At 41.7% G+C, this 18681-nt stretch overlaps 1 long non-coding RNA gene across 1 annotated transcript; it reads left to right on the top strand.

Annotated features, from left to right (window-relative positions):
* The first annotated feature begins 12897 nt into the window (after positions 1-12897).
* On the top strand, positions 12898-18478 carry LOC144890898 (uncharacterized). The gene is made up of 2 exons (XR_013622570.1): positions 12898-13063; positions 18137-18478. It is a non-coding gene; the product is annotated as an uncharacterized LOC144890898 (long non-coding RNA).
* Positions 18479-18681: the final 203 nt, after the last annotated feature.

The raw sequence follows: 18681 nt of genomic DNA, 5'->3' as shown, positions 1-18681 counted from the left end.
CTTTTGAAAATAGCAATATCTATTTCCCTTAAACGACAACAATAATAGTACATGAAATCAAAAATGTTTACAGTGGATGAAAACCACAACAACGGAAGTGACGAATCTGTAACAGTATTACTAGCCACGGTCATCTTACTATAATTCACCAAATAACCGTCCGTCTGTCTGTCTGTCTGTCTGTCCGTTCAAAGGTACCGCAAAATCGGCTGAACCGATCGCAACTATATTTTGTGTGGGTAATCCTGGGATCTCCTGGAGTAAAATAGGGTTTATTGTTTTTCCAATTTCAGCTTTGGCCTCCAGCATTTTCAGGTTTGGACTCCCGCAGAACGTTATTTTCCCAGGTGCCGTACAAACGGCTGCACCGATCGCTGCACCGATCGGACTCGGTGACCTCGGACAAAGATCTTTTATAAGGACATGGGTTGAATCCCTGCTTGAGAGAATGCCAAACCCCTCCCCGCCATCACGGTCATCTCTCCAACTCACAATCCCACGAGATATGTGGAAAGGACGACCCAAAACCAATTATCTTCTTTTTGATTCGTATATAAACATCATTACAAGTAAATAATGACCTCAGCCAAAGTTCAAACGACGTGAGTTTAATCTCTACAAGAGATAATTCCACATAGCTATTTGGGTGGTGTATACGCTAACAGATCGCTGTCTCCATCGATCTTGCCAAGGCCATAACACCTATCAGCTCAAAATCCTTTTAACTGTTGACTTGGTAGTTTTTACAATGAAGGAAACATTAACAATGTTGTTAAAAGTTTATTTTGTGATTAATTTGTGATTGGAGTTATGTTGTTTGGAATGAAAAAAGAGCTATCGAGTTCAAGTGAATGACGACATGCCATGATGGTTTCTACCTTCTAAACGTGAACTTCGCGGATCGTCATATGCAGATTCGCCACGGACCCACAATCGATGTTTCTATACGTGAACGTACCCATTTGTTTGCGAACGGGTACGTTTTTCATGGAAGTCCTTCACGAACCTGCTGTCCATGTCTGACGTGTGACTGGGGGTGCTACAGGAATGTGGAATTTATTGGTTTCATTCTTTGGCATTCACCGTATCTGCATTGCATGTTTGCTTCTGGCCTCCCACCCATGCGTAGCACGGGTATCTCACCAATAATTTTAATTTAACGGACCCCACCTTGCTGCCTCCCCCAATTTCCACCCTCCTAACACGTTCTCAGAGAGAGTGGGTGTTTCAAGTTATAATAAAATCCTTTTAGAGGATCACCCCAAAAGTAACAAATCGGAGAGCCATTAATTAAAGGCAGAATATTAAAAGTACAGTACCATAGTTTTACAAAGTTTCTCTTTATTTTGTGTTTACAATAATTATTTACAGGATAGAGAAGTTAGACTGCCAGTTTATTTACATAAGATATAACTTACTTTTACAAAACATATTCAGACAGCTTCTAACAAGTCACCTGCAAATGTATATACAACTCAATAGAGACAGGTGAACACAAGGTAAGGCTTGCATTATATACTTCCCACATCCCTTACTTGTCTGGTGTGTACCCTGGTTATTATTCCTTATTCCAGGTGTGTACCCTGGTTTAGAATAGGTACACTGTATCCCTGCGTGTCGTAAGAGGCGACTAAGACGGTTGGCGTCAGGAAGGGCATCCGGCCATAAAAACATTGCCTCAAAAGGAAACCATGATGATTACAACTACATATGGGCAGGGTACAGCCCGAAGTGGAGATCGGTTTCTGAGGTTTGGGACATGGATTGTAGGGACAATGACAGGGAGATCAGGAGAAGTGGTGGAAGTATTGGTCAGAAGAAGAGTGGACATATGTTGTGTGCAGGAGACGAGATGGAAGGGAAGTGGTGTGAGAATGGTGAAGGGTAGGCAGGGACAGAAATACAAGTTTGTGTGGCAAGGGTGCCCGGAGGGCGTGAATGGTGTTGGTGTCCTGTTTTCTGAGGAGTTTGTAGACAGTGTGGTGAGTGTGACTAGAGTGAGTGATAGGTTGATGATGGTGAAAATGATGATTGGAAAGCTCTTGGTGAACGTCATCTCGGGATATGCTCCGCAGGTTGGTCGGAGCGATGAAGAGAAGGACAAGTTCTGGTGTGCGATAGAGAAGCTGATGGAAAACGTGAAAGATGAGGAAGTTGTTGTGGTAGGAGGAGACCTAAATGGACATGTGGGAAGGAGCATGGACGGTTTTGAGGGGGTTCATGGGGGTTACGGATATGCTGTGAGAAATGGAGAAGGTGAAAGGATTTTGGAGTTTGCTGATGGAGCTGATTTGTTGATTTGTAATACTCAGTTCCAGAAAGAGGATAATAAGCTTGTTACCTACACGTCAGGTGGGTCGACGACAACCGTTGACTACCTGATGGTGCGTAGGCAAGATAGGGCCACCACCGGGACACAAAGGTGATCCTGGGGGAGGAGGCTGTTTCACAGCACCACTTGGTTGTCTGCGACATAAGGGTGAAAGGTGCGAGGAGAGCTCGGCGGGTGAAGTACCAACCAAGAATGAAGGTGTGGAGGTTGAAAGAGGTGACAGTAAGGGAGGCATTCAAAGAGAGGCTGAGTAGGGTAGAGGATGATGTGGTTGAGCTTGAAAGTGGTTGGATGTCAATGAAAGATAGTCTGTTGGGAGCCGTTGGTGAGGTATGTGGACGGACAAAAGGACCACCGAGGCACTCGGAAACATGGTGGTGGGATGAAGTTGGAAAGAGGATTGACGAGAAGAGGAAGAAGTTCAAGGAGTGGCAGAAGGCGAAGGGTACGGGAGCAGAAAAAGCAGAGCATGAAAGTTATAAGGCAGCCAAGAAGGCTGCAAAGAAAGAGGTAGCAAAAGTGCAGGAGGCATGTAGGAAAATGTTCGGAGAACGCTTGGATTCGGAAGAGGGTCAGAGAGCAGTATTCAGGATTGCAAAGCAGATAGCGAAAGAGAGGTGTGATGTGATGGGGGTGAGTTGCTTGAAGGATGAAGTGGGACAAATTGTTGTGGACCCAGATGGAATTAAAGGAAGATGGAAGAGATATATGGAAATGCTGTTGAATACAGAAAATAATAGGATGGCAATATAGAGAGTAACCCAGTTTTAGGACAGGCAGAGAAGATAACTGAGAAGGAAGTTGGCGAAGCGATAAAAGCAATGAAGAGTAGAAAAGCGGGAGGGCCGGCGGTAGTTGTGGGAGATATGTTGAAGGCAGCAGGAAGTTGGGGTGTGAAGAGAATGACAGAGATCTGTAATCTGGTGGTGAAAGAAGGCCGCATTCCAGTGGTTTGGGAACTGAGTACCCTCGTCCCTCTATACAAGGGGAAAGGTGACCCTCTGGAATGTGGCTCATACCGAGCGATAAAGTTATTGGAGCATGGAATGAAGGTATTGGAAAGGGTATTGGAGAGGAGGATAAGGAAGAAGGTGAAGATCGACGAAATGCAGTTTGGATTTATGCCAGGAAGAGGAACAACAGACGCGCTCTTTATTGTGAGGCAGGTGCAGGAGAAGTACATGGAGAAGAGGAAGAAGTTGTTTCTTGGGTTTGTTGATCTGGAGAAAGCATTCGATAGGGTTCCACGCGAAGTATTGACATGGGCATTCAGGAAGTTAGGAGTGGAGGAATGGTTGATCAGAGTAGTGATGGCAATGTACAAAAGAGCGTGCACAGCTGCAAGGACGAAGGACGGGAACAGTGGTGAGTTTGAGGTGAAGGTGGGAGTGCATCAGGGGTCGGTACTAAGTCCACTACTATTTGTAGCTGTGATGGAGGTCCTGGCTCAGAACGTAAAGGAGGGTTTACCGTGGGAGTTGTTGCATGCAGATGATCTGGTGTTGATTGTGGAAAGTATGGATGGACTGAAGGAAAAGATGAACAAGTGGAAGGAATGTATGGAGACAAAAGGTCTGAAGGTGAATATCGGAAAGACGAAGGTGATGGCAAGTGGTAAAGCATGTGGTGAGGTGGAAAGAACTGGGAAGTGGCCATGTACTGTGGGCAGGAAGGGTGTCGGAGTGAACTCCATTCAATGTACAATGTGCGCTGAGTGGGTTCATCAAAAATGTAGTGGTCTGAGAGGGTCATTAACCAGTGTGGCAGCTACATTCAAATGTAAGGTGTGCACAGAGGGAGCTGCAGATGGAGGAAATGTTGAGTTGGATCTTGGAGATGGCGTGAAGCTGGAAGGTGTGAAAACATTTTGCTACCTGGGAGACATGCTGAATGGAGAAGGTGGATCAGACTCGGCAACGGTTGCTCGAGTGAGATGTGCATGGAAGAGGTTTCGGGAACTGAGTGGCGTGCTGATGAGGAGGGGAGTGTCGTTGAAGCTGAAGGGAAAGGTGTGTGCTGCATGCGTGAGAAGTGTTATGATTTATGGGAGCGGGACATGGGTAATGAACGTAGAGCAGCAACGAAGGCTGGAAAGGGTGGAAATGCGAATGGTTCGGTGGATGTGTGGAGTATCGTTGAGAGAGAGCAAGACAAATTATGAATTGCGAAAGATGATGGGAATAGAGCCTGTGATTGATGCTGTGAAGAGGAACAGGTTGAGATGGTTTGGTCATGTGTTGAGGAAGGATAAAAGTGACTGGTTGAGAAGAGTGATGGAAATGAATGTAGAAGGAAGTAGAGGACGGGGAAGACCGAGAAAGACTTGGCTGAAGATCGTGGAAGAAGAAATGCGGGCAAGGGGGTTAACAAGGAGAGATGCAGAAAATAGGACAAAATGGAAAAGATTGTCATGGGGACCGCAAGGCTGACCCCCGCTCTAGCAGGGAAAATGGCCTTAAAATGCATGTTGTGTTGTTGTTGTTGTGTATTCCTTACCTGGAAAACCAAGGGACAGCACAAGACAAATGAAATGGATGTTCGACGAAGCCATTATGCCTCGTGGAATTCTGAAAATACAAACATTCATATCATGTTTTACCCTCCAATGTATTCTATATAAAAGGACAGGCCCTTCCAACAGTAGTTCTTCCAATGATAACACGACTTAATGAGTTAACGATGAACTGGAATGTTTTCCTTCTTTTCGAACTTTGCAGCTCCTTAGAAATGGACATTCTTGGGAAAAATGCAGGGGCATAGAATAGGCCCGTTTGTATGGTATCTCCCATGTTGCAAACATTAGAAAAGAAAGGACATTCCATAGCTTGTAGAAAATGCCATACAATAGAAAATAAGGGACATTCCATAGCTTGTAGAAAATGCCAAACAATAGAAAATAAGGGACATTCCATAGCTTGTAGAAAATGCCAAACAATAGAAAATAAGGGACATTCCCAAAAATCTCGTGTGCATGAGCCCTATATCTGGCAGATAAAATACATTTACTTCTTCATGCAACTTTAGGAATTGGTGCCCCTTGATATGAACTTTTCTAGAGCATTACTTGGTTCCTCCGAAGAACACAAGGGTAGTCCAGCATGCACGCGAGATTTTTTGATTGTCATGTTACTTCTGAGATTTGCAGCTGATTTTGTCCAGTAGAAGCCGAGAAACAAATTTTCAGCCCCCATGTCAAAGTTGCATACAAAGAAACGATCCCATATAAAGGGAGGGGTGCTTTGCGCCCCCCTTCCCTTGATTGCAATCAATTTTCACTCTGCAAGTATGATTATGCCATGTGGATTAAGACACTTGTTGGGTGTCCAGTGACATTGTCGCCTCTATTTGAATTCATTCACCTCGATAAAAAAAATTTTTGTTGTTGTTTTTTTTTTTGTATACAAGATCGAGGCTCGTGAAAGAGCGAACATTAATCACACAGAAAGACAAACAGACACACAAAACAAATAACATCGGGAGCGGTAGACAAGATGGGGAGAGAGGGGGAAGGACACAAACACAACATTTGAGAGCAGGGACCGAGAGACATGGAGACATCGAGAGAACTGTGGGAGGGAGAGGGCTTTGGGGGGAAGGCATGGGAAGGGGGGGGGGGGTGGGAGAGGTATAAAACATATGGACACTGCCAAGACTTCCAGGAAAGAAGTTGGAATTTCAAACAAGGTGGATCTGGGGTGAATTAGTGGGGGTAGAAAAGATCAAGGTTTTGGATGGGGGAAGATAAGAGATGGTGGTGAACAGCTGTTTTGAAGACCTGGAGGGAGGAGTGTGATTGAAGTGAGTGTGGGAGTTTGTTCCAGAGGCGGGAGAAAAGAGGAATGAAAGAGTGAAGGTGAGCAGAGAGCCGAGATTTCGGCAGTTTAACCATCAGAGGGTGGCTGGCAGATCTTGTGCGACCTGTAGGAATATTTGGGGGACAGAGCACAGAGAGAGCTGGGGGAGCAAGGCTCGGAGAGGAGTCGGTAGAAGACAGAAAGACCACCTACCTGCCTGCGGTGAGTGAGTGAAAGGCCCTCAGAGATAGCTTCATCGCGGGAGATGAAGGGCCTCGTGAAATGAATAATTGAAGTACATCTATATTATGGTGACATCAGAAACTCCAACACAAACCCAAGCCCAAATAAAAATAAGAAACCTGACCCTACCTTAACCCTAACCCTAGCCCCAACTCTAACCCTATATTCACGAAACGAGTTGTTGGCACACAAAACACTCACCACAAGTCCATTTTCCTTGTTCATCACATAAATCCTTGATGCATCATAGAAATGAATTTTAATTCTGAATCCTACATCCAACTGGCACTCATAAAAAAGGACAGGAATTAATCTGATGAGAGCAAGGGAATAGAGATTCACAGCAAATCTTGGAGGCAAGTGAGGGTAGCCCAAGTAGCCACAGAGGTCGTGATCTTCAAAGATTCTGGTCCATCATTGAGATGCCGGAGTGCAGATACAAGTGCAGAAGAGAAAACAAGGGTGAGGGATCTTGGAAATTATAGAACACCTGGAAGAGCAGAAAGATTGCAGACACCGGCACATTGAGGAAAGAGTGGTCAAAGTGGATGGAGAACTCATGGAGTGTTGCATTTTGTTACGTGGTCCTCCCGGTAACTACCTGGTCTCGGTGACCCCCGGACCGTGGGAGGAACCCCGCCAGAAAGATATATGATTTATACGCTTTCGCAACACAATCAATATGAAAGACACAAACAATTCAAGTCAATAGGAAACCCCCACACCAAGGATCCGGATTAATGGATAATATATTCCCAATCAATCAACAATAATCAACCCTCAATCAACAACATTACTAAGATGTAGACTCATCAAAAATAGCTCTAAGATGGCCATCTTATATATTCCTCCCTTGAGCCCCACTCACGACTCCCTCCATGGTCAATGTCTCTCACAATGTCTCTGTACTCCTGTAGTTCGATCTCCGCACGCGGGCGGTTGAACGGACACTTCCTGACGTGCTTCCACCGTGCACGTCCCGTACCAGGAACGGCTGCTGCCGCGGACACCTCCTCGGCAGCCCACCGAGGTCGGTGCTCGTGATCGCGGCTTCGGGGCTCGCAAAGCGCGCGAGGCCCAAGGCGCCTGCCGTACGCGTCCTTGTAGACGTTGAGGTAAACGGTGCCGGACGCTGGGTTCCGTGCAGGAACCCATGGCAATTTGACGCGTAACCGGTAATTACCCCGTGCCGGTAACTCCTCTCGCCAGACGGGCTTTTCAAACTCAGCGTTCCCAACGCTGATCAATATCGACACCGCTCGCGTCGGAGCTGGGCGAGGAGCCGAAGATGGCCGCTTTCTCCCGGACCTCGTGTCTTTTTCTTCTTCCGGTTCACCATCCCGTTTCCGGTCTCCTGTTATCAGGAGCGCCTCTAACCATTTAACCACAACAACCTTTAATAGAATAAACATTAATAAGCAATGACCTGAATAGTGTGGAAGTGTAACTCAGTGTAACTTATTGATTGGCACTGGTAACTCATTGATTAAAGACTGGTAACGATTTCGTAAATGGATGCCAAGAATGTGCACGAACATGGTAATCTCTTGTCCACCTGGTCACAGCCCCAGGCTGGAGCACCCCCCTATCGTTTGGTAAACGGAACTCGCAGCAGGAGGGGAGCGAGCTGATGCCAGGACTCGGTGCATGCATGACCTCGGGGCATTAGCGGAGAAAGGATTAGCGCGACAAGGCCCATAAAAACCAGGGCAAACGATGAGTCAGGAGACTTGTGACCAGAAGCTCTGACCTACGGAACGGAACGGAACCCTGTGAGCAGCGCTGAGAGAGGACCGGCCGAAGAAGAAGAACCAACGACTTGAATTAACAATCCGTTTAGCTATTGTAGTCTTTATTGAATTGAAACAAGTGACTTACCAAATGATAATAAATCCTTACTTTATAAAGCTGTTTCGGTCATATTGGAGTCTTGAGTCTCCCACACCATTTCCCCTACAATTTGGAGGCACCGCTGAGATCAATTGGACACATACAAGACCTTTAAAGGTGAGTGTGTCTTGTTTTTGTCCAGTATGATTTACGAACTTGGGAATAGTTATGTGTATATACATGGAGGATTTGGTGTGTGGGACTTGTGATTGTCCATAGGTAATCCAAGGATGAAACGTTTTAAATGATTCTATTTATTCGTGAGCTTGCGAGGACTTTATACGCTGGGTATTAAAAGCCTTGCTCTGGTCTGCAGGCAAATCGGCTCATGAAGTGCACCATGAGGCGATTTGTTTGCCGGTTCGGTAAGGTTCGGTAAGGTCCGTACACGTGTACAATCGTGTACACCCGTTTTAAATTTTTTTTTTTTTTCAGTTTTCCCACCATGTCTAAAACTCGTTTGATCAACAAATAAATTCATGACAGACAACGCCACCTCATGCCGGTCCAGAATTATTGTGAAAGATGGCGATTGGATGAAAATTGCATACCAACACTCCCTCACTGTCCCTCATTGTCCCTCATGTCCATTCCGGCACCCTGTCTCTTGCTCCCGCTCCTTCTCCCTCCCTTTAGTTCCCATTGGCGGACGCTTTGCGAGGAGCAAAGCGTTTGTGTGAACCCTCAACCTCAACCTAGGTTGAAGTTGTTACTGCAGGGTTATTGTTTTTTTTGTGTATTTTCTCTGCGCCCCATGCTCGCAGATTTGGTTGGTACAAATATTTTATTGAAAGGTGAAAGATGCTTTTGTGGAAAAGCAATGGCAGACCACCCATTGTCACCACTTTCATGAGCTCAGAGAAATAAAAAATTCCAAATTCCACTCTGATGGCTCAATGGAAATAGGCAGCAGAATGAAAATCAACAGACAATGGAACAGCTAGCGACGAGTGTTTGTGAGTAACAACCACCCTCTGGTCGAGGCTCATAGGAAAAGTGATACTTATTGATTCGGCACGCTTACAATAGATATTAATGGCGAAGGTTGTGGTTGGTTCGATTTTGCGAAATGAACGTTCTTTGAACAAGTTAAATGGAAAAATAATGAAAAAGTATATAACTGTTTACTCTCTGAAACTGGGTATTGTATAGAACTCTGGGTATAGTTCTCAAATCACTCTGGGTTGTGCCTTGAAGAATGAATTGGAGTTGTGACAAGGTATAGACAGATGGGAGGTTGCGATGCTGGTACTGTGGATTCTATGAGACAAAGTACAGACAAATTTTGTTTCACTTCTAAAAAAGATTTGTGGACAAAAGTGGGTGTAAGGATGTAAGGATGTAACGATGTGAGGTAATATTTAGTTATGGAATTAATTGCTTTCAACAATGCAAAGGGTGACAAGATATGGGATTTTAATGGGATTTTAATGGGATTTTAATGGGATTTTAATGGGATTTTAATGGGATAAATATAGAAGATGTTTGTTTTTGTCAAGAGAAAGTGACAATTGGCGGAGAAGTCACAGAGGCCGGGTTTTGGGCCTTTGACAGCAGAGAAATTGAGTTTTGACAGCAAAAGACTTCCAAATAATGGTTGTGGCAAACAGTGACTTCTGGGATGACAGGGGTGTGGGGTATTTGGCATCGCCAGACTAGCTTATTGGTTTAGGAATGTTTAGAGGTCATTGCAATGTGATAATTACTTGTGATCATTTGTTGTTGGAACGTTTTGGGAACATTCAAATGTTGTGGTTTGCTGACGTTTCCACAACGTCGCCACAACGTTTCACTTTCGTTGTTGCAACGTTTTGCTCCAACGTTTTGGGAACATTTAAATGTTGGGTTTTGCTGACGTTCCCACAACGTCGCCACAACGTTTCACTTTCGTTGTTGCAACGTTTTGCTCCAACGTTTTGGGAACATTTAAATGTTGGGTTTTGCTGACGTTTCCACAACGTCGCCACAACGTTTCACTTTCGTTGTTGCAACGTTTTGCTCCAACGTTTTGTGAACATTTAAATGTTGGGTTTTGCTGACGTTTCCACAACGTCGCCACAACGTTTCACTTTCGTTGTTGCAACGTTTTGCTCCAACGTTTTGTGAACATTTAAATGTTGGGTTTTGCTGACGTTTCCACAACGTCGCCACAACGTTTCACTTTCGTTGTTGCAACGTTTTGCTCCAACGTTTTGGGAACATTTAAATGTTGGGTTTTGCTGACGTTTCCACAACGTCGCCACAACGTTTCACTTTCGTTGTTGCAACGTTTTGCTCCAACGTTTTGGGAACATTTAAATGTTGGGTTTTGCTGACGTTTCCACAACGTCGCCACAACGTTTCACTTTCGTTGTTGCAACGTTTTGCTCCAACGTTTTGGGAACATTTAAATGTTGGGTTTTGCTGACGTTTCCACAACGTCGCCACAACGTTTCACTTTCGTTGTTGCAACGTTTTGCTCCAACGTTTTGGGAACATTTAAATGTTGGGTTTTGCTGACGTTTCCACAACGTCGCTACAACGTTTCACTTTCGTTGTTGCAACGTTTTGCTCCAACGTTTTGGGGACACTCAAATGTTAAGTAAATCGGATAAGAATTCACGAGTTATTTAATTATTAGCGATTAAGGAAGTACTTATTTAATTAATTACATTTCGTATTACATTACAGTAATTACATTACAGTAATTACCTGAGGTAATTACAGTAATTACAGTTCCGGTAATTACAGTAATTACAGTAATCATTACAGTAATTGCAGTAATCTTATTACAGTAATTACATTTCATTAACTCAGGCACCTTTTGAGTAAGGAAGCTGATATTTGGACATGACACTGACCAAGTGATGTGGCTGTCAAGGAAAATTTTGATTTATTCATTAATCATTTAATAAATTAACTCGTTCATTTATAAATGACTTATTTAATTAAAATTCCTCAGAGATACATCTTCGGATGAGATACTTGCAGATTGGTTATGCTATGAGCCAATTGATTAAGGAAAATATTTTGTGATGGCCATATTGGCAATTTCGTGGCCATATTCGTGGCAACTCAGTTAGTGCCACTGCACCTTTAAAATGCATCCCTGCGTTCATTTTTCGATCGATTGAGTTGAAATTTTGAACAATCGGATCTGGACTGTCGTTGTTAACGACTCTAGCATGCACTCGTCCAATCAGGATGGAGCGGTATGGTCCCCGGATCATCACTGCCCGCAGTGTTAATTAGTTTTACTTTTTTCTCTTGGTCATATAATTTTGAAGACATGCATGTCATGATAGAGGAAATGTTTGTTCTGTTGAACGGAATAAATGTTGTTTATTTTTGTGGGTGTGTATTTTTGTGTATTTTGGATATATTTTCACGACTAATTCCAGTTAACATCCTGCAAAATTTGCTCGTTTTCTGGCCGAGTCGAAATTGCGTTGAGGTCCTATGGCATGCGCCATTAAAAGCGCTGTGTAATGGTTGAGCTCCCTTTATTTCGTTTTGGTCATGCGGATGAGCAGACAAAATGACGAATGCTGCGTCTGGAGCAGTGGAAGCGATTTTTGAATTGTTCAATGATTATTCGATATTGTTATGACTTATTGTCAATAGGTATACTAAGTGGCCATGAGGTAGCCTGTTGCTATGTACAATTTTATTCTATTGTTGATTATACCACATAGCTGTGGTGATAAAGGAAATGTTCGTTTTAAATAGATGATTATGATAGGACCATGACTATAAAATCATGATGATTATTATGAATGATATCATAGGGTTCAAATGCAGAATGATTGCATGAACTTGGGAAAGAACTTTCAAGCCCTATGGGATAAAGTGGGTGTTACAAGCGATGGAGTTTCAAAATTTAGCATGATTGAAGGAATTTTACAGTCTTATTTCAGGAGTTTTACGAAATTTATATTGCCAAGAGATTTGGGTACTATTAAAAGAAAAAATGATGAGATATTTTTCCCAATGAACTTTAATATCTGCCATCCATTTTGGCTGTCTCACGAATGAAGGATGAGTTGCCTTTAGTGGTTGCAAAGAAAATTTGTGGAGACCAGGCAAAATGGGGAAATATGTCAGATATGACCCTAGGACAGGACGGTGATTCATCAATTGACATGAGGTACGAACCAGAGGTGACGACCGATGAGATTCGATCTCAGTCAATGGATGGACCTGTCCTGACATCATTGGGGAAAGGGCTTATGCAAGGAGTCATCCAAAATGATTAATTTGATTTATTGATGAATATTGATGAATTAATTGAAATTGAATAATTGATTGAATTGTTGATTGATTGAATCTAATTGATTGAATTTAATTGAATAAATTTAACTGAATAAATTGAACTGAATAAATTGAATTGAATATATTGATTGTTTGATTGATGAAAATGCGGTCTCAAGAAAGAAGCTTTGATATCTTTGTGAGATATTATCAATGTGAAGACAACCTTGGAAAATTGAGCAAGGTGGTGAGTTTATATACAGATATATATGTGCGGTTACCATTGTGTGATTTCCCCGTCAACAGAGCGGACACCTGAGGATTCACCCATTTCATACTGACCCTCCGGCTCATCTGCAAATACTGATCTGTGAGATTGGATTGTGCAAAAGCCACAGGTGAGGGAGATTCTCTGGAAATCACCGTTTAAACAGGTGGAGAGATCCTTCCTGGAGGTACGAGTGAAGCTTTAGAGGAACAAACTACAACACATCCAACGCTACTTTGATAAAAGGCAGAATGGGAAATGGAGCCTGCAAGAACACACAAGGACAACCAGAGATTCCACAAAAAGGTACTTGTACACATCATATGTACGACCGTTATGGTGCCGAAGCTATAAGGCAGGTCGAGAATTGGTATTTGTGGACAAAGGGACATGATGAGGAGTTTCCAAGAGATGGTACATTTGAGCGAAGTCGATTGGAAAGATTGGAACAAAGATTGAAAGCCAGGAAGAGACAGAATCTAACGGTAGACTGGCTTGCATTCCATCTTTGGGATGGTGAATCCAGACAACGGGAACAGCAAGAACGGATAACGGATCTAGAACTTAAAATAAAAAGGATACAGGATACAGTGGAGGAGACAAATGCACAACTGCCCTCGAAATTAGGAATGAAAGTGACAGTTGTCCCATCTGATTTCCAGTTGTCTCCCCAAAAAGGACGGTACAGAGAATTTTTTCGTGTTTCAGGAGATAACGAGAGATTGCAGTGGCAACTCAGGGATGTAGAGATGCAGCCCAGCAATACAAGTGCACAGGTGCACAGACCAGGCAACGACAGAAACCGCTGTTTCAAGTGTGGACGGATGGGACATTGGAAAAAAGGATGTCCGTATACCAAAAGGAAGACAAGTTCATAGGGTAAACCAAGATCAAGGGTACCAGTGCTGACCGATACCTCAGACAATGATTAGGCCTTCATTGCGACAAATCCCAAATGACGATTGGCCTCAACAAATTAGATTATTGGACAAACATGAATAACTTTCGATGATTCTTGGGTCTGAAAAGTTTTCGGAGCAAGAATTATTCATTTTTTCTTTTGCTTGTAAGCAAATTAGTAATTAATTGATCAAATGCTGAAATTGGATCTTTTATGTTGGGCACACAATTTTAAATTTACAAAGTTGGAACAATTGCTTTGCAAATTTTTGAAACCAAGTGACAAGGGTCACATGATGATCAGGTGGGAATTTCGGACTAGTGTTCCGCATGATTGATAGGTCAGTGGTCGACTGACATGCAAATGGGTGTGTAGTCAAATTTGGATAAATTATGGTGGGAACTGAAAGGGTAATTTCAATGTGACATCATAGGGGTTTAAAAAAAAAAAAAAAAAAAACTTTTTGGTCAATTTGCGTATTAGCATTTATAAAATTGAAGGACAAATTTTATGAAAATGAAACAAAACTGACACCCAACCTGATCTGTAAATAATGGTTCCAACGCAAACAAATATGCATAATGCATGCGTGTGTGTGTGTTTTGTGTATCAATGTTTGTGTTTGTTGTTTATTTTTTGTGTATCAATCTTACAAGATTGTTGACACCGACAGTGTGCCTTGTCTGAAAAATAGATAGTTCCATGGGGAAGGGATCGCATATCGAGAGAATTCATAAAAAAAATAAAAAATAAAAAATAGAAATATAATTTGATTATGAAAATTATCACTTTGTCAAGGGAGATGGAGAATAAAGATTTGATTTGCTGAGTTATGAGCAGCTATTCATTAATAAAAAAAAATTGGAAGTAATCTTGGGATTCCATTGTGATCGAATTTATATGAGAATCAAAGCTATTTATGGATATGAGCTTCATAAAAATGTGGGAGTACAAAATTAGCCAAATTTTGGAGAGGTCTTACACTGACTTCCCAGAGTACTCTGCTCATGGATTTTTATATATATAAACTTGAATTTTATCAGCATATAAATTGTGCTGTATGTATGGATGTGGTTTAGGCATAGATGATATGGGAAAATAGTAAAGAAAATTTTGCTGGTTTGAACTATTGTGGGTTTTCAGTTCTGGAGTTCAAACAAAGTCACTGGTTAACAGATGAGAAAGGATAGTAAATAAATTATTCGATGCTGGGCAAATTAAGTACGATATTACTAAGACTTATGAGAGCTATTGTTGTTCCTTACAGCGGTGGAAAATTATTGGGAAAAAATTAGATCCAACATAATGAATCTATAAAAGAATGTGATAGGGATAATATCCTCAATTTGTACTAATTATTTGATTGTGGGTAAAGGAATTAATTTATCGTAGTGGATTGTTAACAGCAGCCTGAAAATGTCCTGAGAGTGTGCATCCATGTAATCAGAAATCCCAGATTTGTTTTTACAAACAACATTTTGGTAGAGGTCTTGTGTGGACGAACACTTCCTTGGTAGATAAAAAACGGTACTGCATGCTGGCAGCCACTTTTGCGGCCAGTTAGGCCAAACAAATTGAGAGGAAATTGTAGTTAAATACGTAAGTTACACATGGCTATTTGAAAAAAGGAAATTTGTTGAGATGGGAAACATTTTTCGAAGGTTTATTAAAGTGTTATAATATGACATGTGGCAAGGCAAACTATTGGATGGGAAAATTAGATCTGGCTATAGAATAAATTTATTGACCCCTTGAAGTTAATTCTTCGAATCATTGTTTCACTGGCATTTTTGTTCAAATTGGAAATAGTTTGTTAGAGCTTTGGTTAAAACCTTTGGTTGCGGTATCTTGGAACGAAATGATAAACCATAGGAGATTGATAAGAATAGAAACGAATATGGACCCAAAATAGAAAGTTGGATTCATGCCTCTCATTGCAAGCAAGCACATGGGGCTAAGGTGGACGATCCCACAGAAAATGAGGCTGCACCTAGCAGCCCAGCAGAACATTCAGTGGCAGATAAATGATAGTCGTGATTTACAGTCATTTGAATTACATTTTAACACCCCTTGCATTGATAAACATTACATTTTCAACATGTGATATTCCTACTTGGGATAGTGACATTTATTTGCCTACATGACATACAATTACCTGCTGATATTAATACAACATGAGTGAAAAATGTATCACAACTACACTCATGATCAGGGGATTGAGTTCAACCCCGGGAGATAGGGGGATCAGGGTAAGACAAATAATCTGATTTATGTTACATATTAAGGGATTTTCTTTATTTACCTTTTAGGAAGCTTGTTAGTTTGGTATATAATGTTGAATGTCATCAACATATAATTATGTCATAGGTATGAATATATACAAGGAGTAGCAGACTTGTTTGATGGTTTAGTACTTATATTGGCAATTGTTTTAGTGGTGGCTTGCTTGAAAGCCTTAGTGACGGTGTATTTGAATAAGGTAACCAACAACACGATGATAACGCATGAAGTGACAAATGAGGAAAGAAATGTGGAACCAGAAAAGGAAGACTTTTATGGCGGCATAAATACTGAGATTAAAAGATTAAATCAAGTGATGTTGCAAATGAATACAGTAGAATTAAGATAATGGCATAACGACAATGTTATGAGTTGTGTCAATTACAATATCAGTGAACTCATATCACCACGAGTGACACACTGTTAGGGAAAAAAAAAAAAAGAGGGAAAAGAAAAAAAGTGGAGAGGAATTATGGTAATAATACATTATGCTTAATTTGTTGGTTTGGGAAAATTGTTGTTGGGAATTAGGTATTCCCGTTTGTGATTGTAATCATATACAATTTATTTTCTTAGAGTAGTGCTAAAATACCTGCATGAGTTAATTTTTGAATTATATTAACCTGAAAGCAATTGTGGATGCTATTCTTAGTTTAGTAATAAAATACATACCTGATTGAATATTATTTGTGTGACGCATATAAATGAATATAACTTTTTGTGTTAAGGAAAAACAACAAATTGTTGAATGTGAAACTGTCGGAAGATAAACATGATTATGCTGATTTCATGGTAAGATGTACCCTATCTGATTCAGTGTGTGCGGAAAGCAGATTCAGATGTGACTGAGCATAAGGATAAGATGAGATCACATTTTGAAGGAAGTGCTAACGGAATTGGGAAGAAGTTCGAGAAAGAAAATTTGTGGCTAAAAATGAAGTTAATCATGGCATACACCCTCTTTCTCAAAGAATGATGAAGACATTCTCCCGTGTAACTTGGAGATGAATGCTTACCTTCACCAAGGAAATTTATGTGACCATTTGCCTGGATCACACTGCAACATATGAAAGAAAGGCGATCACTTACTCTTGTTCGAAGGCTTCGGACATTCATCACATCAGAAGTTGCAGGACAACGACATTTTACCCGCAACCTCTGTGAAATGCGGGGACATATGTTATTACTTCACCAACTTCCGGGGAGCCAGCATGGAGCTGCAAACCAATGGCTGTGCCTTTTCACAACAGCTGTGCGCGATTCTGCGGGCCACTCCTGGTATGGACCATGGATGACCTGAACACCATGGTCCCAACATCATTGTGGATGCATCCGGCATCCCTGTTCCACATCTTGCTGGCCAATCAACGTCACACCAATACTTGCTGCCCACTCACAATGAGGGAGGAGGCAAGTCGACTACAACTGGGTGAAGGCCTTGTTCAGGAATTACAATGGTTTACAGCAAAAAGTGGCAAGAATGCTACAAGGAGAGCAGGGTCAGTCTATGACTCCGCAATGTTACCACAACAGCGAAATCCTACACGAAGTAGTGCAGGAGCTATGAAGACATTAGGAGAAAATGTTTCATACCTGGATTCAAACACAAGTGATCAGCCCTTCCTTTCAAACAAAGTCAACATTTGTGTGGAGGCAAACGTTTTTGCCAGATGGTGCAGATGCTTTACAAAACTTGAAAATGAAGTGAAATTGTTGTATCTTGGTGATGGTGAAGTGTTGTTTTGAAAATATATTTGTGATGCAAATGCAATAGATTGAACAATATGGAAGGAGTCAATGACCAACGAAATGTTTTGTGATTCTTGCAGGATGACGGTGTATGCCTAAGGGAATTTGATTACCAAAGTTATGATTATTTACTTATACTTGTAATGATGTTTACTTGCAGTGATTGATTATTTACTTATACTTGTAATGATGTTTACTTGCAGTGATTGATTATTTACTTATACTTGTAATGATGTTTACTTGTAGTGATTGACTGTTTACTTATATTGATGTTTAGATTAATGGTTAATATAAACAAAAACAAAAAGATGAGGGAATTGTGGAAGTGTAACTCAGTGTAACTTATTGATTGGCACTGGTAACTCATTGATTAAAGACTGGTAACGATTTCGTAAATGGATGCCAAGAATGTGCACGAACATGGTAATCTCTTGTCCACCTGGTCACAGCCCCAGGCTGGAGCACCCCCCTATCGTTTGGTAAACGGAACTCGCAGCAGGAGGGGAGCGAGCTGATGCCAGGACTCGGTGCATGCATGACCTCGGGGCATTAGCGGAGAAAGGATTAGCGCGACAAGGCCCATAAAAACCAGGGCAAACGATGAGTCAGGAGACTTGTGACCAGAAGCTCTGACCTACGGAACGGAACGGAACCCTGTGAGCAGCGCTGAGAGAGGACCGGCCGAAGAAGAAGAACCAACGACTTGAATTAACAATCCGTTTAGCTATTGTAGTCTTTATTGAATTGAAACAAGTGACTTACCAAATGATAATAAATCCTTACTTTATAAAGCTGTTTCGGTCATATTGGAGTCTTGAGTCTCCCACACCATTTCCCCTACAATAGTAATTCACCTAAATCCGGAATCCGTAAAAATTTCTAATGGTGGCAAATGTGGCAACAATCATGCTGAGTGGCCGCTGTTACATTGGCAGAATTCATGTTGAGTGTCCTCAGCTAAGTTGGCAGCAATCATGTTGAGTGTCCTCAGCTA

The sequence above is a fragment of the Myxine glutinosa genome, chromosome 2, assembly GCF_964187855.1.
Source record: "Myxine glutinosa chromosome 2, kmMyxGlut1.1, whole genome shotgun sequence".
Taxonomy (NCBI): domain Eukaryota; kingdom Metazoa; phylum Chordata; class Myxini; order Myxiniformes; family Myxinidae; genus Myxine; species Myxine glutinosa.
This window is presented reverse-complemented; position numbering and strand designations above follow the sequence as displayed.